Here is a 23,642-nt window from a genome sequence, read left to right on the forward strand (position 1 = left end):
AATAGTTTAAAGGGCACTAGGGTAGTGACATCCGCCTAGGTGGTCAATTGACGGGTACTTGAGTCTAAGGCACAATTGACATGATTGGGGAGTATGATATAACTGTTGCACTACTCTACCCACTCTACACCTCTCAGTGGTTCAAGTGATTTTGCAACTAGATTAAGCTAAGAGTTAAATGCTACGGGTTGTTTAAATAGTTTAAAGGGCACTAGGGTAGTGACATTCGCCTAGGTGGTCAATTGACGGGTACTTGAGTCTAAGGCACAATTGACATGATTGGGGAGTATGATATAACTGTTGCACTACTTTATCCACTCTACACCTCTCAGTGGTTCAAGTGATTTTGCCCAATTGACTTTCTCAAGATCAAATGGGTATGCAAATTTGCACAAGCAACTTAGGGTTGTTGGGTATTACTCTCTCGAGGTTTAACCCTTTAATTGGGGCTATCAATCTCTTGAGTACGCCCTAATTCCTTGTTTGATCAATTTCGGAAACTTAGGCTCTCTTTCTCAAGAAGAGCCCTAGTCAACTAAACACAAACTAATGCTTGCAACCACTAATTCAGCAATTAACCATGAAATTGACCCAAATATCAAACACCTATAATCAATTTACCCCTAAAATACAAGACCCATCAATTACTCATACTAGGGTTAAGTCACAACCCTAGCTATGGGGTCTAGCTACTCATATTCAAAGAAGAAAAACAAGAAATAGATGAAGATAAACTCATATTAATTAATCACTAGATTAAACACAAAGATTCAATGATGAAAAGTAGTTTAAATGCCCAAAATGGCTACAAAAGTCGAACCCACGAGTGCAGCTGATGTCTTACAATATCGGATACCCTAAAAATGGAAAAAGAATCTATTTATACTAAGCTAAAAAATTTGGACAAAAATGCCCCTGCAGGGTTAGTGCGGACAGCACAGAATGGACCGCGGTCTCACTAGGACTCTTGACTCCAAAATCCAGCTTTTTGAACTCAGGCTCCGCGGATCGCACAGAATGGACTGCGGCCACGGTGACTTCTAGTGCGGTCTGCACAGAATGGACTGTGGACCGCATTGGCTTGAAAGCTCCAAACTACAACTTCTCTGAATCTTGGCTCTGCGAACAACACAGAATGGTAGTGCGGACCGCACTAAATCTAGTGCGGCCGCATTGCCTTTTAGCTTGAATACCTGCTCTTTGAACCTCCTAGTGCGGACCGCACAAAGTAGTGTGCGGTCGTACTAGACCTATTTTGCCTGAGCTTGTCTTATCATTGGCACTTGTGTAAGTTTCACTCCTTTTGAGCTAATCTTTGATATTTTGTCACGTTGTTGATCAAACGTGCAATCAAGCACAACTTGTGAGCCTTTCAGGACTATTTTGTATGAATTTCTAATCAAAGCATAAGCAAGAAGGAGTATAAAATGCGTCAAAATTCGTAGTTATCGCTTACTCACAGCAATAAAAGTATTTATTTTACACTCTCTCTCTTTGAGATTAGAATTTCCTGAAAATTATGTCCCATATAAATGATATAGTTGTATTATGGTTCAATCTACATGGACTAAACTTGATGCAAAATGCCCTGGATAAGTCTATTTCTAATAAAAAAATGATACGACGCTCAATTTCTTTGCTTGGTCAATTTTTCCCCTCCATTTTTAGGTGTATTTGCTGTCTCGAGTTTCTCACCTTTGTACTTTTTGGTTACTGCTCCAGGGTGCTACCAAAGAAGGTTTTTTTGAACGACCAAAGATGCTACTCTATTAGTGTTTCTCAGATTCTTTGCTCTATTGAGAGAAATTATTGATCCATTTGTGCCGTTAGAAAGTAGACTTAGAGTCCTACAACAAATAGCAATTAGTAGAAATCCTTTCGGGCTGTCAACAGAAAATTCTCAAAGTCGACCTAACTGCGGTAAACTTTCAGATTCGCGTACTTTCAACAACAAAAATCATATCCTGTGCACTAACATGATATGAAGATCCAACACTTTCTTCGTCTTCATCACATTCTTTGGTGTAGACCATAACGTGTGACTTTACTTTTAGTAACTCTCCGCACGAAACCACAAGGTTTGTTTGTTACCTCATTCTGAAAGGGATCAAACTTTGACAATTATCGGAGAGTCTTTGAGATTTAGACATGGAAGATGCTTTCATGCTTTTATATTTTCTATGCAACTTGATTTTCTTCTTCAACAACCCCAATCTCTCAAATATGGAAGTTCTTATAGTTGATTTCCCTTGGCGATCGAAGACAGAAGGCCTTTAATTAGAAGCAACAGATTCGTCTTCTGTAGGGATGTGGTTGTTGCTTGCTCTTCTTATGGAGATGCAGATTGGTGAAGGTTGTTTGTATCATAAACCTTCACGTGATTGCCTTGTAACAGTTTTAAAGGGAAGATTACCTAATTTTGATAGTTCATTAGGATTGTATCCAGCTTTTACAAGTAGTTTGTAAGCATTTGGATCGAAACCTTCGTATGTACGCTTCTCTGGGAGTGCATCATTTTGTGGCGGACTATGGGCCTCAAATTTTCCAAGTAATTTTGAGGATACCTTTACTGTGTCAATCCGCTTGATAAGAAGGGTCATTCCTCCTAATGCATTTCCTTGCAACTTAGGATGTTGTTCTTCGACTTTCTTAACCTTGGTAACATAGCGAAGAGCAGGTGTTACCCTTTTACTTGAAGATGCGATATCCATTTGAGGTACCTTATTTGTTTTGGCGAGTACTTGATCTTCCTTAATGACAACCTTCCTAGTTCCACTTCTACTCTCTTGGTAATGGGCTCAACATTCTTGGTCGTTGCAATGTCATCATTGTTTCCCTTCGAGATGTTGCCAACTTTGACTTCACTCGGGACATAGTTTTTTAAGTAGAACTTTGCATCTGCAAAGTATGACTCAGCTTTAGTGAATGGCTTGTCATCGACAACTATCTATTTTTCGACTCTGCCTTTATGATACTTTAAACATTGATAGTAGGTGGATGGGACAACTTTGTTCTCATGTATCCACAACCTACCAAACAACATGTTGTATGCCATTTTTGAGTCAATCACATGCATCCATGCACTTGAATGTATATCTCGATGGTAATCTCTAATTTTATAAAACCTATGACCATTTCCCCCCTTGATTAAATCCTTGAATCATCAAGTGGCTTTTGGAAAGTTTTTCAAATTAAATTTCAAGTTCCTTCATTGTACGGATAGGAAGAATATTGACTCCGGATCCATCATCTATCATGATTATGTTTATCCTCTACTCAAGCACATATCCCACCATGAATAAAGGATGATTGTGAATTATTTCACCAAGTAGAAGATCGTCATTGGTGAAAGTAATTTTAGCCATGCAAGTATCTATGACTTCATGAGAGGACTTTGGAGGGTCTTCTGGTGGTGTTGCACATGATAAGGTTGCATCTTTTGCTTATTTTCATCAATGTTACAATACAAAGCTTTGATGTTATTATGAACCAACTTGGTACGAAACCATCTTGGTAAACATTCTTCTAACGTCACACGTCAGCGTGCCTTCTGGTGGTGGTGCCTCTTAATTCTCTCCTTCTGTGAGTGCTTAATTGGATATTTTATTTTGGATTTCTTCACCATTTTTCCCCTAATTTGTTGCATGGATGACTCTTTTTATGAACTTGCTTTACTGCGTTTACAGTGAGTCACAAGAGTCCAACCCTCGTCATCAAGTTGATCTACTTGGTCTTCATCTCTGTTTGTGGATCCTTCATCTACTAGCACCAAATCGCTTGGCATGGTATGATATAGTAATTCACTTACATCGACAGGTTCAAAGTCTTTCTCTTCATGTCCCTCAACAAATTGCTTGGTATGTCTTTCTCTTCATGTCCCTCAACAAATTGCAGGTAATGCATGGATTGAGTGGGCCAAAAGTGATATTAACTTGGTTTGTATTTGCTTTCTCATCTTCAAATGTGATCTTTCCTTCACCGACTAGCTCCACAACTTTGTCCTTGAAAACAAATCACTTCTCAATAGGGTGGCCGACCAATCAATGGTATTTGCAATAATTTGGTTCATTTGTTCTCCCTGCTTCATTTGGTTGTTTCATCTCTGGCAACTCCAAAAGTTTTAGCGCAAGGAGTTCATCAAAGATTGCAGAACATCATAATTAAGGAATTAGTACCCATTCTCTTACATTTCCTTCAGGGTCAGTTTTCGGTTTGCCTTATCCTCCAGAGAAGTCGTCTTCACACTCTGTTTCTTACTTACCTTGGTAGTGAACTTCACAAGTGAAGCATTGACATTCATGGTTTCTTTGCTTTCAGCCTTGGGTAAAAATTTCCCCACTTTCTTTACTTCTTGCTTGTCTCTACCTTTGCTAGGTTCCTGGACATGCGGCCTTTCACTCTCAACTGCAGCCATCCTTAACTCTATATGATTAGCGCGAATGGCCAGTTTTTCGAAAGTCTTAGGCTTTATGCCTTGCAAGATGTAGTGAAGACTCCAATGCACATCTTGAATGCACATCTCGATTTTGGAGGCTTCACTAAGACTATCTTTACAATCAAGACTTGCATGCCTCTATTGATTAATAAAGTAAATAACTGGCTCTCCCTTTTGTTGGCACGTGTTTGTAGGTTCTACCATACTTATAGTACATCTTATGCTATAGAAGTGATTGAGAAACTCTTTCTCAATTGCTCCCTTGGAACCAGACTCAAGGTCTGTATACCAGTCAAAAGCATTCCCTTTAAGATAACGAACAAACTGTTTGACGATGTAATCACCATATATTCTAGCATTGTTGCATGTTTTGATGAACATGTTGTTTCAAATTTCCTTTCCCGTCAAACTACTGAAATTTTGAGGGTTGATAACCAGAAGGCATCTTCAAGCCATCAATACTTGTGGTGCATGGTTTTGCATATGTGAGAGAGGATTTGGCAGTCGCCTCATACTTATCCTTGAGAGTCCCCATGATGAACTCCTTTAGCTGATCAATTGGTATAATCCCTTCGAAAGAGACTAGGATTTCCTTAGAAGACACTACTTGTGTTGCGGGAAAATCAATTCTCTCTTGTGCTTCTGGATGCTTTTCAGGTGCATGATTGGAATCTCCTTCCATTAGGTTGTCCACCCTATCTGTAAACTTATCAATTCAAGCTTCGATCGCTTTTGTCACAACCCAAACCGATGGGCCACGACGGGCACCCGGTACCTTACTCAACCGAGTACCAACATAACGTATCTTTACATGTTATACTATCATAGATAACTGAGCTAGAAGGCTGCCATGAGATAAGTAGAATATAATATGTGATAGCAACTTATACATAAGACATACGGGCCTATGAGACTAAAATAACCACTCGTACACGGAACATAGGCCGACAAGGCCATACAATCTTTTATGTACATGACATATATCTACAAGCCTCTAAGAATACATAATTTTCATAAAGGTCGGGACAAAGGCCCGCCATACCAAACAATACACGTCTAAATCATACTAACCAAACAAGCAACTCCGAAGCAAATGGAGCGCACCAACATCTTTCACTGAGCTAATAGCTTACTTGGAGTGCTCTCGACCTGTCTATCGGGACCTGCAGGCATGAAACGTAGCGTCCCTAGGAAAAAGGGACGTCAGTACAAATAATGTACTGACTATGTAAGGAATGAAAATTAGTAAATAATAGACATGAGAGAAACATAGAATAAAAGACTCAACATGTACGTTTGCATAGCTCTATGAATCATTTCATTTTTATAATATCATGCATATGCGTATAAATGTCATACCATGCATAGGTATATGCATTCATAACATCATCAAGACTTTGAGGGCATCCCATCATATCATCTTGGCCACTATGGGCAACATCATCAACGTATACCAGCTGATCAGGTGGTGGTGCGTATATAACGTCGTAACTTTTTTCCATATCCCATATACATACATATATACATATATATACATACATACATATATATATATATATACATACATATATATATATATATACATACATACATACATACGCATACATACATACATACATACATACATATATATACATACATACATATATATATATATATATATATATATATATATATATATATATATATATATATATATATATTATATAACATCATCTGGTCATAGGTCAATGTAAATGAATGCAATGCATGAGAAGTACATCAATAAAATCTTTTGGAGTGTCATAAGACCATTATGCCTCTGATTAATATCATAAAATCAATTTACGTATTTTCTGAAACCCATAAATAGACGATGGAATAATAAGACATATGGGAATTCAAGAACATAGGCACTTCTAATACTTCTATGAATAGAGTCATTTATGGAAGTTGTGCATTTGCTCGTTTCGTTTGTGTTGTATAGATCATACCAAAAGAAAATAAGCGATAGCCTTAACATACCTGGAGTAGGAAAATATTCGTATGATATTCTTGGAAAAGGTTGCACCGTACTCCTTCAAAACCGCAAAATTTTGCGTTGCTAAGGTGCTAATAATTCTCATTGGAATTGTTTAGTTGCAAGAATTTTGTAGAGCTTGTAGGAAAATTCTAACGTTTTTGTACATTGCTTTTACAAAACATATCTGGTTGCGTTGCCAAGGTGTTAAGGTGCTAATACTATCTGGTAGTGTCTTTTTATGCAAGACATGAGAAAATGAATTGTCTTTGTACATAAGTCTTAGTTTTCAAAATAGTAAGGATGATGTGGTTTATAATTAATACATTGCTTGCCACCTAGCCAAAATGACTAAGAGTCATTTGGTTAAGAGGGGATGGGGGGATTTTAGTCTTATCCCACAATCTAATTAATTAATTAATTAGGTAATATTTTATTATCTGGTAATTAACCAATTACCCGTATAATTAAGAATTATCTTAAATTACTTAAAATTTTACTTATTTTTAATTCCTTTTTATATATCATACTATCATAATCATGTGGTACCTTGTATGGTACTAGTCCATAAATATCGGGTATTAACGCTCGGCCCGTATTTTATCCCAAATATGCCAAACTTGGATGAAAATTCATTTTCTTTGACTTGTTTCCCCTCTCACCTTCATGAATTTACTCATCACTTGTTTGAAATAGCATAATCCTTATAATCTCCAAATAATCTTTTCCTTTGATCGATGTCATTTACCTTATGACAAATTCAACGTACAATACTACAAGGTGCAACATCGTCATAATTTAATATTGCGAGACGAAATATTGACGTAATATTATGGGGCATAACATCATTCCCCCTTTATAACATTCGTCCTCGAATGTTGACTGACTTATCATTTTTATAACTTATAGCTCTTATGAATACCTTAATACTCTTCTTGCCATTTAGGCAGTTGTTCGGGGAATAAATCCAAAGGTCATGGCATTCCCCCCTTTAGACCTCTTTCCCATGCCATAACTTGTGATCGAATTCCTTCTAATCTCGTAACTGTTGCTACCTCGTATCATGCAGCCTCTACGATACTGACCTCGTAAGGGCCTATGCAACTCTTCTCTCATTTTTTTTTCCTCCACCTTTTAGCCAATCTTTAGGCCTTACTTTGTAACATATACCAGGCTTAATAGGATGCCTCTCTGGGCATCTATAGGTGTACTGAAGGTCTTCACTTAGTACTTTGTAGAACTTGTGAATATGGCTACATCTTATTTCATAGACCTTGTTATCCATTCGTATGACTTTACTGCATCTATGTAGGTCATACTATACCATAATTTTTACTTCGATTTTTCGTTACTGAAGTCTGCAACCAACTCCAGGTTACTCTCGTTGTTTATCCTTAAGACTAATGGTCTAATCTCATCTCATACTGTTAAACTTTTATCAATCTATTGTTGATTTACCTTAATGTTGATTCATCATCTACCACTGATAACTTGATCTTTTATATAACACCACTGTTAGGGCTCGCGTCTCATCGAGGACATCTAGAGTAATTAGATTGATCCACCTAGGGGTAATACTATACTTCCATAACCGTACTTTATAGCATCCCAATGTGACTTACCTTATATAGGTATTTTAGTCCCTTACAATTCATGACTTACCTTTTTTTTTCCTTCAAATCATTACTCAAGCGAAGGCCAAACGTCATCCTTTATTTATCACAATTACACCCCCATTCTACTACCAGGGCAGTATCTTATCTCTTCTAAATGCTACTAGTCTTAGTCTCCTTTGAGTTCATTCAGGCTATATTGAGCTTTCTATAACTTAGAGGAACCATCAACTCCTTTGTTTTCACAAGCTTAATCCCGAGGACTTATCCATTTTCGTCACCTTCTCACTTACCTTCTTCTTATCCTTACTCTTGTCTTTCTAAAACCTTGTCGTTCTATCATAATGTAGCTTGCAATCAATTCCCTTATGCTTTTCTGGAACATCAAGCAAGACATCACATCGTCTCTAACTCTTCTTTTACTCTCTAATTAGAACTTTCGGTACTTAGAAACCATAGGTTGGAAGGTATGCCACTAACGATACTGCTATCATTCCTGGATACTGAATCCCAATGCTTATAGTCTTTTACCTGAAGATGGACCACTATCATCCTTCTATACTTGAGTGTTTTGTATGTTGTTCACCTTTACCTTAGTTAAAATATCACCTCATATTATTCTCTCTCTCTTTCATAACCTCCCTCCCACATAGGTATACATCACATCCACCATTTGAAGCTCTATTATAATACTTTCACCTCTGATGCCTATACAATCTGGTGGGAGCTCCATACTGAATTCTTATAAGGCTGGTATTTTTTAACTGGTTTTATCATAAAGACGTTATAGAATATGGTTGTTGTGCTATCTCTCTTTCACCTCTAATATTAAGAGTGATTCTACTATGTTCTCAATTATGATTCCTATAACTTCTGTGTCCAATAATCGAATTCCTGATTTATTTCATTGATGTAACTCTTTAGTTTCCTCCTTCAATTCTGATCGGCCTTTATGTCGGCTTAAATTATCTCCTGATATGGGGTTCATGGTATTAGTTATTCTATTTAGCCTTTCATGGGCGCTGAGGAATATGTATGATGCAATCCTTTAAAAATTAAATCCTTCATTTATGACTTGGGCTCGATTCTTTCTTTTAACGTATACCAAAATCTTTTACAACTGTATATGCTGCATGTATAAAACTCTGAACCTTTAAGTGTGTTCATAACGTAACCAATTCTGGATCACTGATCGAATAATTTCTTTCGTTCCATCTTAGCTTTCTTTCAATGTAAGCTATTACTTTTCCTAGTCTTTATGCCCCTTGTTGCATCCATATTTAGCTTATCTTAGTGCCCACGCATGCCATAGTTTTCGTGCATCTCATATGATCTCGAGTATTACTTTTAATTTTACTTCCCGTTTATTAGCCACGGTAGGTGCCACTTTCCTTTGGAGTGCTTATAATGTTGTTGTGAGACTATTATTACACGACTATTTCCTCTTTAGGTCGTTGTGCTTAGGTTGAAGCCTTCTTCCTTATTTCCTCAGCTAGTCTTTCGTTGTAGTACTTAGGGAGAACCTTTGACTCTCATAAAGCTGTGAGCTTATTACCTATAATCATCCATTGTTGCTTACCTCCGTGCCCTTGTGCTTGTAGGGTTGCTTCTGAACTGATATTTTGATTGCCTTTCCAGTGCCACTTTCTTTTATCCTTGTAACACTTATATGGTACCTTTAACTACCCCGACTTCTATTTGAACATATCTCAAGTATTATAATGACATTACTGCGAGGCTGAATTCTCTATGTTGGGGTTTACTACATTTATCTTGCATGATTTGCTAATTTGTCTGTAACTTCTTGTCTAGTCATGACTAGGCTCTTCCTGAATCAACTACTAACTACTCGTCGGCCCATTCTCATATTCATATTCCGCGTAATCTTTCTTGGGTTATTTCCCTGTCTTAACTTATCACGTACTGGCTCTTTATCTATCAATAACATCCCGGGCAGGAACCCTTACTTCTTTTTTTTTGAAATCGTGCTTACATAACGTTTTGGAATCATAGCATACCTATAACATTTGGATAAGCGTAATCTCATCACTTTCTCATTTTTATCGCATTCTTCCTTTATCATTCCATATTCCCCCCTTTAGGGGAGTACTAAGACTTGGAGCTATGACGAGCTACCTATAGATGTTTTACCTCTTTCTCTTAGGCGTCTTTTCACATCATCAATGACCCTTACTCGCCTTGCGGTAACCCTTCCGTACCAAGGATAACAAATTTCCTTACTCGCGAGGGTGACACTTAGTATTATTGGCACATACAATCCCTTAAGCTTAACTTTGCTCACATTGCTTACTTTGGGGAAGCGTCTTCCTGAATGACCTTTAAATGTTATTCTTCTGTCGTCCATTCTATTATCGTTGGAACGCAATATGAAATTCTCATGATACCGACTATAATCAATCACTCGGTCCCTAATTCATGTTTATTTTATCATGTTCACCAATCTAAGTTCTATTACTCTGGGGTCTAACTTTTCCTTTTTGGTAATCGCGTTAGAGTTGCGAAATTATTTCTCGAAATGAGGATATGACTGTATGGCCAATACTCTTTTGTTGTCCTAAGTCCTGTCACCTCTCGTATCTTCCTTCACTTGACTATAGATTCTGTAATACTGTGATCTTTTGATCTACCGTTGTCATCCATATATCATATCTTACTCATAATGTTTCATTAACTCTTTTCTTATTTCCCGCTAACATTTATGCCTTATCACTTTATTTTGTACACTCGAACAAGACATTCTTTTGCTTTTAGCTTCCCTTTGCTCCATCCAGTGGCTCTTCGGGTTGCTTAACGTTCTCGCTCTACTAGGGACGCGAACCACACTAAGGTAAAATTTATCCCTTCAAGGTTTCTAGTGTCTATCTTTATAGTACTCATATCTAGTTGTACTATTTTAGAGTGCGTCATCTGGGTGTCTCACAAGGAGACCTATTAGCATATTTGCAACATCCTTCGGCAATGTCAACTAACACAAACAATTCATCCACCATTTTGGGTTACTCTAACCCCAGCCGGATCCTGATATTCCATCAGTTTCTTAATCTACACCAGTTAGCCCCTAATAGGGTATAACTGAGATGGGTGTGGCCAATTATACATACCTCTATTACTATTCAGGGTAACTCACAATGCTTATATTTTTTTACCGGAGTTGTAATACTGATAATCTTCATTAACTGGGTGCCTCGTACCATTCTTCACCTTGCTTCTTTTACTTGCTGAAAATTGTGTCTCCCTCCTTATTCTATTTTACCGTAAGAGTGGATAGGCATTCTTACCTCAGGGATCCTTATCAAGAAGCTTACACATCTTAATATACACATGATTTGCTGAATACCTTATATTTATCCATCATGAGCATGATGCAAAAATTGAGTTCCTCTGACTCAACTCTTACACAGCTATATCTCTTACCAACCGTCTTTCTGGATGTAGGTATCATCGTATTATGAATAAGATAGAGTTTAGGAAATTGAGTTCTTACAACTGAGCTCTACCACACGATCTAGAGTAGGAAGAAAGAGTGACAATCCTAAATGCACTATAGCCTCCTGCTTATAAGTGTGGTGCATGACACACCCATAAACAAGACTTTACTAGACATGCCTTGTAGACTCCCTAGTACAGAACTGCTCTGATACCACTTTTGTCACGACCCAAACCGATGGGTCGCGGCGGGAATCCGGTACCTTACTCAACCGAGTACCAACATAATATATCTTTTCATGTCATACTATCATAGATAACTGAGTCGGAAGGTTGCCGTGAGATAAGTAGAATACAACATATGATACAAACTTATACATAAGACATACGGGCCTATAAGACCAAAATAACCACTCGTACACTGAACATAGGCCAACAAGGCCATACAATCTTTTACATACATGACATCTGTCTACAAGCCTCTAAGAATACATAATTTTCATAAAAGTTGGGATAGAGTCCCGCCATACCAAACAATACACGTCTAAATCATACTAACCAAACAAGCAACTCTGAAGCAAATGGAGCGCACCAACATCTTCCGCTGAGCTGATTAGGTAATATTTCGTTATCCGGTAATTTACCAATTACTCGCATAATTAAGAATTGTTTCAAGTTATTTAAAATTCTACTTATTTTTAATTCTCTTTTATATATCATACTATCATGGTCATATGGTACCTTGTACGGTACTAGTTTATAAATATCGGGTATTAACGCTTGGCCCGTATTTTATCTCAGCATGCCAAACTTGGACGAAAATTCATTTTCTTTGACTTACTTCCCCTTTCACCTTCACGAATTTACTCATCACTTGTTTGAAATAGCATAATCCTTATAATCTCCAAATAATCTTTTTCTTGGACTGATGTCAATTACCTTATGACAAATTCAACGCACAATGCTACAGGGTGCAACATTGTCGTAATTTAATACTGCGAGACAAAATATCGACGTAATATTACGGGGCGTAACAACTTTCATCAAGTTTGCGAGTTGGTCCTCTACGGACAAATCATTGGTCTTCATTGCATGCATCACTGTAGTAGATAATGGAGAATAACATGGATTCTCACGAGCATGATATTTGGACATGTTACATGGATTCTCACGAGCATGATATTTGGACATGTTACGCAGAGTAGATCCAGTACTCAAGGTATCAACAATTTACGCGAGGAATTTCTTGGATTTAGACAAGCTCAGTTGGGCAACGACCTTCTCGATCCTTCCAGCGATGTTATTCCCTTCTGTGACCGTGCTTGTGGAGGATCTCACGCCTTTTGAAGATGACGAACCGAAGACAACAGAAGATACAGACAATGCTTGAGATGCTCGTTGTTGCAACAATTTGGCTTGGTTTCTTGTGATTGGTCCCACGATTTCCTTAGTGACATATAGGATGTTTACCACAATAGGAGAAAATTTGGATTCGGTAGCCTTTGCAGAAGCGAACTTTGAGTTGACCTTCTTAGGAGCCATCTTAGTGTTCTTGGATTTTTATTATTGGAGAGAAGAGACGAAAGGCACAAATAGTCTCATTGGACGTGCCAAAATTTGTAACAATTAAAATTTTGTTCCTAAAATAATAATTAAGACAAGAAATATAGTGACAAATAAAAGTATTTGTATTTTAATAATTTACGCATATTACAATCTTTGAATAATCTTAAGTTAAAAGATATAATCCTTTGATTCTTCTCCTCACAACCGTCAATTCGAGAGTTTCATTTGTTCTTGAATTGATGACCACTTGTTGTTGTTGGGATTTGACCACAAATATATAGCTAGGCTTTGATCACAAACATGGAGGATAAAAACTTGCGTCTCACCCAAAATAATCGTCTACACGTGTGTATTCAAAATCTTCAAATAAGGTTTTCTTCAAATATTGAAGAAGAGTTAAACCAAATTCTCTCTCTTTCTCTCTCTTGCAATTATCATTTTTAGTTACATCAAAAAATTTATTTGCTCAAATTTTAACAAGAATATAAGAAAATATTCTATATCAAAATCAAAGAGATGCTTGTTATCTAGAGAAAATATACTTTGCAGTGGATCTTGACTTCTTTTGAAAGGGTTTCTTTCATTGTCTTACAATTTGTTCTTATTAGGACTTATAGCCTGTTTTGACAAAACTTCTTAGCCTGTTTGGCCAAGCTTTGTTTTTTGGCCAAAGTACTTTTTTGGCCAAAAACACTTTTGTCCAAAAATTAAGGTATTTGGTCAAGATTTTAGAAGGAAAAAAAGTGCTTTTGAGCAGAAGCAGAAGCAGTTTTTGAGAAGTAAAAAAAGTAGTTTCTCTCCAAAAACACTTTTCTAAGAAGCACTTTTGAGAAAAATACACTTAGAAGCAGTTTTCAAAAGCTTGGCCAAACACCAATTACTGCTCAAAAGTGCTTTTTAAATTAATTAGTCAAACACAAACTGCTTTTCACCAAAAGCATTTTTTTGAAAAGCACTTCTCAAAATAAGCTGATTTTAGAAGCTTGGTCAAACAGGCTAAAAATCTACTTATTTTGAGATGTGCTTTTTCCAAAAGTGCTTTTTAAAAAAGTACTTTTGGTGATAATCGATTTGTATTTGACTAATTAATTTGAAAAGCACTTTTGAGCAGTAATTATAGCCTGTTTAGCTCAAGCTGCAAAAAGAAGCTTATTTTGAGAAGTTGCTTTTTCTCGAATTCTCTTGCAACCTTTCCCACTCTCATTCTCACCCCCCCCCCCCACCCCAAATTCATACCCTCACCACCCCCGAGCCCGCCGCTCAAGCCTCTAGCCACACCCTTTTATTCTCCCATAATATTTGCCTAGATTATATATTTTCCAACAAATGTTTTATGCTAAGCAATCGAGTACCAGAAAATAAGTAAGAAAACTAGTACTTATTTTCCAAAAAAAAAAATCCATGAAAAATATTTTTCTTCATACCTAAACACACCCTTAAATTTGTTATTTTTTCATAAGTATTATTTTTACTTTTTGTGACAACTGAAAACCTTTATTTTTTGCTTCGTTGGTAAACGGTTTTTACAATTTAAAAAAGAAAAAGAAATTGAAAACGAGTTTTTAAAAAGTTTAAAACAAGCGCCAACAATTGAGATTCTTATTTATGTTAGGAGACCAAACATGAAACGAGGGCCAAATACATACGCTGCCCCTCAAACTTGCAAGATATTTTTATTTGGACACTCCAACTAAAGCTTGTTCCTAATGAGTGCTGAAGATGTATTATTGAACACTTAATTCTGAACCTCTCACAGAAACAATGTGTGTGAGTCTCAAACACCTCACGTGGCAAAACAAGACCAATTAATATGTGACACGGGAAATTATTATTATTTTAAAAAAGCTTCTTCAACAACCTTTGCCCGAGACTACCTCCGACCACCAGAAATTCTCGCTGGTGATTTCTTTTCTCATCTCTGATTAGCAATGCCTTCTCTTAGTAATTTAAGATAATTTGAGGATATTTTCGACTGAAAATGCAAGGCAACCTAGTATGGCATGAGGTGATGGACAGAGCACCATCGTCATCTGTCGTGGAGTTCGAGGAAGAAGAAACCTCTACATTAGTAGTTGCTGCCATTGACGATGTGGAATCCATCCAAACCAACAATTGGCACTTCGAAAGCACTAATTTTTCAGTCAAAATCTACAGCAAATTAAGCAACGTTGTTGCAAATTTTTACAATGGATGTAACAGATTTTTGCCCTAGAACTCCAAAAGGGAAAAATTCAACGTAAATATAAGCAAAATCAGAAACTCAAACTAATGATCCTTTCTGTAATTGAAATAATATTGCCAGAGATTTTGTCGGCTGTTGAGCAGATCAATTTGGCGCTAACAGTAGGAGAGGGAGTGAGAAACAAATAACAAATTTGATTGTTCGTATTATTGAATCAGGAGATTTATTTTCTTGTCTACTTCCCTTTGGGCATATAGTGATGGAGGTAATAGGTAGGTGGCAGAGATTTGGTGGTGGAAATGGTTGTGAAGCGAAGAGAGAAGATGAAGGGAACGGAAAAAAAGAATTTAGTCCATCACGCTCTCTTTTGAAGTGAGTTACGCGCACGTTGCCATGTCAGCACCATGTGTTTGATAGGTACACTAAAGGTTGAGTTCATGTGTTCAATAGGAATAAGCTTTACGCCTGTTGTTTTTTATGATTAAGACGTCTGAATCTGAATACACATCTAAATATCAAGATGTGCATTAAGATTAAAATATCTGAATTTGAATATATATCTAAATATTAAGATGTGTATTAAGATCTGAATACTTAATAATTAAAACTGTTTATTTTTAATGTATAAAATTTATCTTTATTTGAAAATTAATGAACATAAAATTCAAATAAAATATTAATTAATCTAATATTCTATTAATAATATATATATTTTTAAAAATATGGTAGTTAGTGGTGGTGATGACTAACGATGGTGCTTGTGAATACCGACTAAATACAGCGGTTAGTGGTGATTTTGGTTGATGGTGGTGGTTTTGAGTAGTAGCTAGTGATAATTGGTAGTGATGTCGATCGTGGTTGAGAATGGTGGTGGTAGGTGGCAATAATTAATAAAGGTGGTGGGTGGTGGTGGTTGTGGTTGTAATTGAGGATGATGGTGGTAGTTTATAATGGTGGATAGTGCCGACTACGGTTTTTGATAATGATGGGGTGGTTAGTTATGGTATTTGAGGTAGATGAGTTTGTGGTTGTGATTGAGAATGATGGTGGTGGGGGTAGTAGGGATTTTGGGCGGTGGTTGTCGATAATGGTGGCAGCTATGATTAAGGAGGAGGAGGAGGAAGAGGTAGTGGTGATAGTAGTAGTTGAGTATGGTGGTGGTGGGTGGCATGGTACTATTTGATAATGGTAGGAGCCGGTAGCAATTAATAATGAACGTGGATGATATCATCTTAATGAAATTAAGTTTTGGTTATAGATGTTAATCATACAGACCTATTAAGACTCATTAAGTGATTGTAAAGTAAAAAAAAAACTTAATGATTAAGATCTGAATGATTAAAATTCAAACTTTAAAAACAAACACATTTAATATTTAAGATTTGAATGATTAAGATTCAGACATCCATTAAGTGCAAACAAATAAAGCCTTAGTTGGAGTGTCCACGTAAAAATGTCTCCCAAGTTTCGGGGGCTACATAGATATTTGGCGTAAAACGAGAAAGAAAATCATTAGCAATTAGTATTAGATATGCTTTCACAATTTTCGTATATTTCTTCCTTCCCTAAAGGTTTAAAAAAAGAAGAAAAGAAATCTGTTCTAGACGATGAAAACAAAATTGTTCTAGACGAGAATCATTTTCACTTTTTAATGTTTTTCTTCTTCTCCTTCATTTTTTCCTTCAACCAAATAAAATAAAAAACTCTATGTTTTTTCTATCCTTTTTCTTCCATGGTTTTAGCTAGCGTTTGGTCATAGATTCTCAAATTTATTTTGAAAAATCTGATTTGAGTGAAATTTGGTTTGAAGATGAAAATGTATATGGACATCAGTTTTAAACATGACTTATACCCACAAGTTCTAAAAACTATCACAAATACCCAATAATACCATTATCAATAACATTCATTATATTATCGCATCATAGTCCTGAAAATAAATAAATTTGGTAAAAAATTATTATTTTTATAATGAACTAAATGATATACTATCAGATGACCGAAAAGACGAAACAACATTATTACACAATAATAAATGGTGGGTTCTTTTATAAAATATAAAAGTTTGGGGCAATTTTTAAAAAAGGTAATAATGATATTTTGGCCTAAAACCAGCTATTGAGCTAGTTTTGGGATTTGGGATTTTGCCAAAATGTAGGCAAAATCTATAGGCAAACACGTGTTTGCCAAATAAAACCCAAATTTATTTTGGCAAAATCTATGACCAAACAGGTCCTTAATACAATCCATAAAATTTGTGGTGAAATTGTACTTTCTCCTTTTTCCGCTTTAGTTTCCATACAAATTAAACAATAAAACGAAAATGTAAAAATATATCAGGCCAATAGTAAATTTCATTACATTTTATCTTTTTGGTCAAAGTGCTTTTTGTTGAATATACATTACAATTCTAATAAGGAGATTGTTCACTGAAATATTGACTTGGTTCCTTTGATCTCTGATTAAGTATATTTAATTTTTTAATCACATTTAATTTTGAATTTAATTGAAATATATGCACCTTCGATCATCATGCTCCCGAATCTTCATAAAATCATTTAATTACCCATGTATTAAGTTCAATTTATACCGTTACTTCCTATTTGTGAGTAATATAACGTATTTTCTGTGTAAAGGATAAAAAATGCAAAATTTGATTAATTCAAATGCTTCAAAAATTATAACAAGGATCTAAGAGCCCGTTTGGAAATAAAAAAAATTCTCACTTTTTTTTCGAAATCAGCATTTGTTCATAAAATTTCCAATTTTCATTTAAAGATGCATTTTGAAATTTTTCGAAACTTTGACAAACTTTAAAAAACTCTTTTTCAAAATTTTCACTCAGCTCACTCACAAAACTTAAAAAAAAAACCAAAATTATATTCATGTCCAAACACAACTGAAATTTCAAATACCATTTTCATTTTAAATTTTTTTTCACCCTTTCTTAAAATTTTACAATTCTTATGTCCAAACGCCCACTAACCAAAACTAGTATTAGTACCAGCACGATGCGCAGACACAAATATCAAATTATAATTTGAGTTATTGGAATTACCTTAAAATTTAAAACTTCCAGATAACATATTTCTTTTTATTTATATTTTTATTTTATATCTGTAACAATCTAATTCCTTGATTTAGTGTTTGTATTTTATTTTGTGGTCAATATTAAATAATACTAAACATATCACGTTTGTGATATGTCTTGTTTGAGCATATTATTTAATAAAATTCTTACTACCACTTTATGTTTCACTGCAAATTCGAATAAGTCTTATCCTTCTACATTTTCACCAAAACAGCTCTCTCTTTAATCTTTGCTTATAGTTATTGCATTATCTATTACTTAATAATGTTATATTCATGTGATCTTTTATTAGCTTAGCAATTGACTTGATATCTTGCTTATTACCCTTTTGATAAACATATATAAATATAAATTTTTGTATTCCTAGTATTTAATCTATTTTTGTACTTTTATCCTCTTACTTGGAACTTTATTTTCATTTAAATCTTTCAATAATATTTTTTGAGTATTATTTAATTATTTAATATGCTTATACTTATTAATTCAAAGTATAAATATTCTCACACTATCTCTATTTTCCTCTTTATACATCCTATTCCCTACTATGAATTTTTAATTAGTTTTTTACATTAATATTTTACCAATAAACAAAATATATAATATCACATTTTATTATAAGTTATAACTTTGAATTAGTTTAAAATATTAATAGATAATTTTTTTTATTATTATATTTTAAATCTATTGAATTTTCTTATAATTGTTTTTTGTATCACGTGTAATTAAATTTTCTTTCTCTTTTAACGTTAGGATACAAATAGACTTTAATTTTCGTTCATAAAATTACCCACACGAGATATTTATTTTGTATTTCCTTAGTTTTAATTTGTTATCCAATTTTTAGTTTTTTATCTAGTAAAACTTTAATTTTATAGCCCTATCCATAGTTTGAGCATTTCATTATAATTTTAATCTAAATCTCAAGTTCAATCGTCTTTCCCTTCTATTTCTAATATTAAATATTTTTAAATTTTTGATTATTGCTATTAAGTTACCTAAATATATAGTATTTTATTTTCTTATGTGGCTTTCATTAACATGCCTCTTTATTTAATATCATAATCTGTTTATATCCTTTAATATTATTATATAAATCAATGTATGATTTTTTAATCTTGAAATAAATATTTATTTTATTTAAAATTAATATCCAAAATTATCAAATTGTTTAAATTTATTAATAATATTTTAAGCATTATATATTTACTTTATTTTTTTAAACTATTTTATTTCCCTTCTATTTCTTAGTATTAATATTTTGATTTTTTTTTAATCTATTAAACTTCAGTTATGTGGCCTTATCCACATCATGACCATTTTTTATCATACTTAAAAAAAAACTTTTTTATATCAAATTTAAATAAGTTTAATCTTTTTTTGTTTTTTATGATAGAAATTTTGATTTTTTCTCTGTTTGTTTCTCATTTTGCTATTGTATATTCAATACTTAATATTATTAACGTTGTCATATGCTTTTTATTAGTTTACTTGAATTTAATATCCACTTTTATCACATTCATTTTAATATAATACAAATAATAAATACAAATTATTTCAATAGTAACTTTGACTCTATTGTTCATACTCTTAAATATGAATTTTCTTATCATATTAAAAACAATTCCCATCTCAAATTCAAATACATCTTATTCTTCTATTTTCTCCATTGGACCACATTTCCAAAAATCATCTTATACTTTCAAACTTAATCTAGCAATACTCAATTCAAATATTAATCGTAAAAACTCTAATTGTTGCAATAATATTTTCACTATTATTTTAAGAAATATTTATTTATGTATAAAATATTTATTGTATAAAATTTTAATTAAAGATACCTACAGTAATGTATATTGTACCAAAATAAGGCCAGTTACAAAGCTTGATCAATTAATTAAAATTCGTCCCTACCATAATTTATTTTATCCCAATACAAAAAAAATATTAACTAAATTATACTACTAATAGAGATTTGTATCATAATTAAAAAATAATTCTTATTGAACTACTACTTCCATTAGTTATGTTTCCATTTATAATTCAAATTTTTAATGTTGTCTTAAAATTGCCAAGTGACTTTTTTTTAGCTTGCCACTTGGCTTAATGTCATGCTTCACTAATTATACAAAAAAATATTAACTAAATTATACTACTAATAGAGATTTGTATCATAATTAAAAAATAATTCTTATTGAACTACTACTTCCATTAATTATGTTTCCATTTATAATTCAAATTTTTAATGTTGTCTTAAAATTACCAAGTGGAGCTTGCCACTTGGCTTAATATCATGCTTCACTATTCTCCTTTTAATATAATATAGATTAAAAATACCTACAGTAATGTATATTGTACCAAAATAAGGCCAGTTACAAAGCTTGATCAATTAATTAAAATTCGTCCCTACCATAATTATACAAAAAAAATATTAACTAAATTATACTACTAATAGAGATTTGTATCATAATTAAAAAATAATTCTTATTGAACTACTACTTCTATTAATTATGTTTCCATTTATAATTCAAATTTTTAATGTTGTCTTAAAATTGCCAAGTGACTTTTTTTTAGCTTGCCACTTGGCTTAATGTTATGCTTCACTACTCTCCTTTTAATATAATATAGAAGATTATACTACTAATAGAGATTTGTATCATAATTAAAAAATAATTCTTATTGAACTACTACTTCCATTAATTATGTTTCCATTTATAATTCAAATTTTTAATGTTGTCTTAAAATTACCAAGTGGAGCTTGCCACTTGGCTTAATATCATGTTTCACTACTCTCCTTTTAATATAATATAGAATATAGATTATACTACTAATAGAGATTTGTATCATAATTAAAAAATAATTCTTAGTGAACTACTACTTCCATTAATTATGTTTCCATTTATAATTCAAATTTTTAATGTTGTCTTAAAATTACCAAGTAGAGCTTACCACTTGACTTAATATCATGCTTCACTACTCTCCTTTTAATATAATATAGATTTTTAATGTTGTCTTAAAATTACCAAGTGGAGCTTGCCACTTGGCTTAATATCATGCTTCACTACTCTCCTTTTAATATAATATAATATAGATATTTACTTTATTTTTTAAAACTATTTTATTTCCCTTCTATTTCTTAGTATTAATATTTTGATTTTTTTTAATCTATTAAACTTCAGTTATGTGGCCTTATCCACATCATGACCATTTTTTATCATACTTTAAAAAAACTTTTTTATATCAAATTTAAATAAGTTTTATCCTTTTTTGTTCTTTATGATAGAAATTTTGATTTTTTCTCTGTTTGTTTCTCATTTTGCTATTGTATATTCAATACTTAATATTATTAACGTTGTCATATGCTTTTTATTAGTTTACTTGAATTTAATATCCACTTTTATCACATTCATTTTAATATAATACAAATAGTAAATAAAAATTATTTCAATAGTAACTTTGACTCTATTGTTCATACTCTTAAATATGAATTTTCTTATCATATTAAAAAAAAGTCTCATCTCAAATTCAAATATATCTTATTCTTCTATTTTCTCCATTGGGCCACATTTCCAAAAATCATCTTATACTTTCAAACTTAATCTAGCAATAATCAATTCAAATATTAATCGTAAAAACTCTAATTGTTGCAACAATATTTTCACTATTATTTTAAGAAATATTTATTTATGTATAAAATATTTATTGTATAAAATTTTAATTAAAGATACCTACAGTAATGTATATTGTACCAAAATAAGGCCAGTTACAAAGCTTGATCAATTAATTAAAATTCGTCCCTACCATAATTATAAAAGAAAATATTAACTAAATTATACTACTAATAGAGATTTGTATCATAATTAAAAAATAATTTTTATTGAACTACTACTTCCATTAATTATGTTTCCATTTATAATTCAAATTTTTAATGTTGTCTTAAATTGCCAAGTGACTTTTTTTTAGCTTGCCACTTGGCTTAATGTCATGCTTCCCTACTTTCCTTTTAATATAATATAGATTATACTACTAATAGAGATTTGTATCATAATTAAAAAATAATTCTTATTGAACTACTACTTCCATTAATTATGTTTCCATTTATAATTTAAATTTTTAATGTTGTCTTAAAATTACCAAGTGGAGCTTGCCACTTGGCTTAATATCATGTTTCACTATTCTCCTTTTAATATAATATAGATTAAAGATACCTACAATAATGTATATTGTACCAAAATAAGGCCAGTTACAAAGTTTGATCAATTAATTAAAATTCGTCCCTACCATATTTATTTCATCCCTACCATAATTATACAAAAAAATATTAACTAAATTATACTACTAATAGAGATTTGTATCATAATTAAAAAATAATTCTTATTGAACTACTACTTCCATTAATTATGTTTCCATTTATAATTCAAATTTTTAATGTTGTCTTAAAATTGCCAAGTGACTTTTTTTTAACTTGCCACTTGGCTTAATGTCATGCTTCACTGCTCTCCTTTTAATATAATATAGAAGATTATACTACTAATAGAGATTTGTATCATAATTAAAAAATAATTCTTATTGAACTACTACTTCCATTAATTATGTTTCCATTTATAATTCAAATTTTTAATGTTGTCTTAAAATTAACAAGTTTAGCTTGCCACTTGGCTTAATATCATGCTTCACTACTCTCCTTTTAATATAATATAGAATATAGATTATACTACTAATAGAGATTTGTATCATAATTAAAAAATAATTCTTAGTGAACTACTACTTCCATTAATTATGTTTCCATTTATAATTCAAATTTTTAATGTTTGTCTTAAAATTACCAAGTGGAGCTTGCCACTTGGCTTAATATCATGCTTCACTACTCTCCTTTTAATATAATATAATATAGATATTTACTTTATTTTTTTAAACTATTTTATTTCCCTTCTATTTCTTAGTATTAATATTTTGATTTTTTTTTAATCTATTAAACTTCAGTTATGTGGCCTTATCCACATCATGACCATTTTTTATCATACTTTAAAAAAACTTTTGTATATCAAATTTAAATAAGTTTTATCCTTTTTTGTTCTTTATGATAGAAATTTTGATTTTTTCTCTGTTTGTTTCTCATTTTGCTATTGTATATTCAATACTTAATATTATTAACGTTGTCATATGCTTTTTATTAGTTTACTTGAATTTAATATCCACTTTTATCACATTCATTTTAATATAATACAAATAATAAATAAAAATTATTTCAATAGTAACTTTGACTCTATTGTTCATACTCTTAAATATGAATTTTCTTATCATATTAAAAA

Source organism: Nicotiana sylvestris, chromosome 12 (assembly GCF_000393655.2).
Source record: "Nicotiana sylvestris chromosome 12, ASM39365v2, whole genome shotgun sequence".
In the NCBI taxonomy this organism is placed as follows: Eukaryota; Viridiplantae; Streptophyta; class Magnoliopsida; order Solanales; family Solanaceae; genus Nicotiana; species Nicotiana sylvestris.